Below are 4,426 nucleotides of genomic sequence, written 5' to 3'. Positions count from 1 at the left end.
CTCCTTCCTTATTTTTTCAAGGAAGTCTTTCTGTGCTGGAGACCATATCCTATTCTCCTCACAGGTTCTAGGTCTCTCCAAGTTATGGTCTTTTCCTTCCAAGAATTTTTCTATGGATCCACCTTTCTGATGACCTTTCTTTGTTTTACTAAGACCTTGTGTTGGGGAGGGGCTGGTTCACAGAGGTTTGGTGCTGGGATCCCTGGAGGCTTTCCTCACTGAGTGTAATTTCTCCAGCTGGCCAGTAAGGGGTGATGGTTGCTTTCTCTGGAGTGTCTGTGACCTTGATTGAGGACTTCTCCCTTAGTCTGGAGGGAATGATTGAAGCTGTTGAATACTTTTGTCTTAAATCAATGGTGGGCTTTACCTTGGGGTGAGGTCATCCCTCTTCCTATAGTCAGCTGGGCTGGTTCTTCTACTCAAACACCTGTGCCTGAGGCAGAAGTAGTCTGTAATTGTGTTTGTTCTGGGAAGAGGCCTCAGCTGTAATGGAGGCATGGACTCAGAGTTCTTCAGACCCAAGGAGCCCAGGGATGGTGTCCATAGCTCTCCTGCACCTGAACTCTCCTCCTCAGCCCTGTCAACAAGCTCCAGAGGGTCAGCACCAACACCAGTTCCTCTGCTCCCTAGTAGACCCAAGCCCCAGTGGTCTAGCCGCTCTTGTGATCAATCAGGTCAGGCATTCAGGACCTCAGGCTCCCAGGGCTCCAATCCAGCGGCTAATCAAGCTGTTCTGCACCAGATCTGATCACCCATAGCTGCGGAAGACAAATCCTGAGGTAGATGTTCTTTCTCCTGGCTTTTCTTTCTGGGTTTTGTGGATCATATTTCTGTTAAGAGGTTTGTTTTGTTTCATATCATAGATGGGGAAAGATGAGGAGACTTTACAACTGTGCCTCTCTTCTCTCCACCATCTTGGCTGGAAGTCTAAGAATGAATTCTGAACTAAGTTAATAGACAAAAAAAAAGGACAGGTAGAAATAGGCAAAATAAATAAATTATAAATAGGATCAACTTTAAAAAGACACAAAATCAATCTAATTATTTCAGAGTAAACTTAGAAAAAGAAAGCACTAGATAACTAGCTATATAGTTTGGTGAAACAAATATCCACATGAAATTTCTCTTTCTGCATTCTCAATCAGGAAGGAGGCAAGTGGTGCAGTTATCTTCATTCTTTTGTACTTGTGTTTTATCATTCAGCTGATCAAGTTCTAAAGACTTTCAAAGTTGTTTTTCTCTATAGTATTGTAATTGCACAAACTGTTCTCTTCCTACTCCATTCACTCTGCATCAGTTCAGAGAAGTTTCCTTCTTGGTTTCTTGGAACTCTGCAATATAGCCCTTTGAGAGTTTTGGGGGCAAAAGGGAAGCCTCCTCCTGATGAAGCCAAGAAGCTATTTCAAAATTCACTGGAAGGATTTGTTTTTTGTTTTCTTTTCTTTTTCAAAGCAAATCACAGGTGTGTGGCTAATCTCACAGGATAACTCTACCTCTGCTCTAATGAAAGGCAACTGGCCCCTCTGCCCCTCTGCTTACGGCTATTGGGGGTTTGCAAACTTAAACCTGCCTGCCCTTGTTTGTACAAGGAAAATATCAACAGGCACAAACCCGGTCCCTAACATTGCTCTTTCTGACCTGATCTTCCCTTCTAGATTTTGGGAAACTCTCATCATCCAGCCTAACATGTCTAGTGCTAACAACCTCCTCATTTCTTAGAAGAGGAAACTGAGGATCAGGAGCACAGTTATTTTCCCAGAGTTACCCCTAGTGGCTGAATCAGAACTAGAGACCTGGTTTCATTTTTCCCAAACCACTGCTGTCTTAGATTCTGACCCAATCTGTATAGTTGAATCCCACTATCCATTTTTTTCCACGTGTGGATGCAAAGATTATATCCACTAATAGACTAATAGGGACAGCCAAGTGGTGCATTGAATAGAGTGCTGGGTCAGAAGTCAGGAAGACTCAACATTCTGAATTCAAATCTTGCCTCAGTCACTTACTAGTTATGTGACCCTAGGCAAGACACTTCAGTCCCTCATCTGTCAAATGAACTGAAGAAGGAAATGACAAACCACTCCAGTATCTCTGCCAAGAAAATCCTAAATGAGGTCATGAACGATTGCACACAACTGAAACAATAAAGAATAAACAGGAATAATGAACTTCATACCTGGAAGCCAAGATGGTACATTAATAGTGCAGGATAGTCAATCCCCATCCACAAGATTTCTCTAAAATGTCCTAGAAACTTCACTGTACTTCTGCCAGTTGAGTCTGGGTCTCATGACCCAGTGCTTAGGTGCTTGGGAGTGATGGGGTCCTGGATCCTTGTTAGTCTGGGGCCTCAGGCTGCAGATGGTCTCTTCACCCTATCCCTTTCCTCCATCCCACCCTCCTCCTGATGGATACAGCTGTCATAGAACCTCTACAGGGTCGCTGCTTGCACCTCTTTGCTAGTCTCATCACTAGCTGCAGAATATTCCCTTTTGACATCTTTGTCCTATCTCCATAACTTCCATAGATTTTCACTGTGCTATTGAGCACAGTACAGGTGGGCTTCTAGGCAAGATGACTGCCAATTGGAATGCAGTTATGATGATATCCTGGAGGATCCCAGACTGATGACTCCACCTTCATCTGACCTGTGCTGTAAGATGTGGTGGAAAAAGTCTGTCATTCCAGATCAGAAGTACCAAAGCTTTCCTAGTGTTTCCTCATCCTTCCTGCACAGGTTGAGAAGGGAGAAAATAGTTTCTCCATAACCCCATCAGCTTTCATTGATCAAATTAATAATGTCCCAAAGTTACATTCTTCATCATGTATTTTATAAATACAAAAGAGACACGAGAGCACCCATCAGGCAGGGTTGAGAGAGGGGGGATACACTCCCCCCCCCCACAAAGGCCTCACCAGAGAAGAAATCAAGTATCACTATGTGGCAGAGGCAGTTCCTAAATTGAAGTTACAAAGTGTAGAAATGACAAAAGAAGATTGGCTGCTTCAGTCCAGTCCACTCCAAGTAGTACACCCCCATTCTTCTCCCAAGCAAAAAGCCCAGAGGCATTTTCTCATGAATCTTCTACTTCCTTACCTGGCCTAGACATCAGTACCATGAATGTTGGAAATCTGAAAAAATGGAGTCTTTCTGGATGAAGAACCCTTCAGGAATCTGACTGAGGTTTCAGTGTCCTACAGTGTTCCACAGAGGTAATCAGAGGTGTCCTTCAATGTTCTACAGAGGTAATCAGAAGCCATCACCAATGGAACTTATTCTGTTTCAGGTTACTAAAATTGCAGGAAACCTGGCAGCCTTCAAGTGACCTAAGATGGACCTTTTAGGGATGGAAGGAAACAGTCTCCACGGATCCATAACCTCAAACCAAAGAACATGAATGGGTTGCTGCCTATAGAGTTCTAAAGTTCCCTTTTCATATGAGCAATGTTGCTTTCCCTGGTGAACCACTGTTAGGTAGAGAGAGTATCTTACATTTTTCTTTTTTCCCCATCCACCTTGCACTTGACATAGGAAAGATGTTATCCATTTACATTTCTATTGAGGATAATATTCCTGGGTAACTGGTCATCATTTCTTTAAATATTTGTAGCAAAGCCTGAATCTTTCTAATGCAGGAACACTTATTCTGTAATGTCCCAAAGTTGGTCTAAAAACTTCCCAGAGTACAGCCAATTGACTACAGCCACTTACTGATCTATAGAACTAGATTGGGGAGGGGGGCCAAAGGGAAATAAAATCTAGTAGACTTTGTTCTTTGTTTTTATCCAAGTTAAAAAAAAAAGTAAAATTCCTAGAAAATTCACCAGTCCAAATTTTAATTAGGAAACCCAGAAAAAGTCACAGTGCATTATTTATCTGACCCAGATCCACATATGAGGAGAAAGGTCTATAGAAATTGTGAGTTGTTGGACCAGGAATACAACATATGAAGAACTTCAGCACCCAAGGAGAGACTGTACACTAGGGAAAGAGGAGAACCCAGTTCCATACTGAGGCACCACCAGACCCATCAAGGGCACTGCAATCAGGATAGGTATCAGCTGACAGTTTTGTATCTGCTACCAAGTTCTAGGTCATAGATCCATGGTGATCTGTGCAGAGGGGGATAACCAGGTAGAAAGGCTCTATGTGGTATATTGAGAAAGGAGAAGGTTCAGAAGCAAGCAAGAGTAGTGGGGTTCAGATCCCAGGAATAGAACAAGGTTTTAGTCCCAGCATCTAGTCAAGTGTAAAGACGAGTTAACTAGATAGGAATTTAATAGCAAAGTGGTTCATTCTGAAAGTTCTTAAGATGACTGATAGGGACTTTTCTAGCAACTGTCTATTGCTGCTCAAACTGAAATCCAGGTTAGGACCTTGCAGAGATCAGAAAGAATTGGGGGTAAGGGAGAGGTTGGGGTGGAG

At 42.9% G+C, this 4,426-nt stretch overlaps 1 pseudogene; it reads left to right on the top strand.

Annotated features, from left to right (window-relative positions):
- The first annotated feature begins 533 nt into the window (after nt 1-533).
- LOC141498916 (putative monooxygenase p33MONOX) overlaps nt 534-4,426 on the top strand; it is a 13,941-nt pseudogene continuing 10,048 nt past the window's right edge.

The sequence above is a fragment of the Macrotis lagotis genome, chromosome X (assembly GCF_037893015.1).
Source record: "Macrotis lagotis isolate mMagLag1 chromosome X, bilby.v1.9.chrom.fasta, whole genome shotgun sequence".
NCBI lineage: Eukaryota > Metazoa > Chordata > Mammalia > Peramelemorphia > Peramelidae > Macrotis > Macrotis lagotis.
The sequence above is the reverse complement of the archived record's forward strand: the minus strand, read 5'-3'. Positions and strand labels throughout refer to the sequence as shown.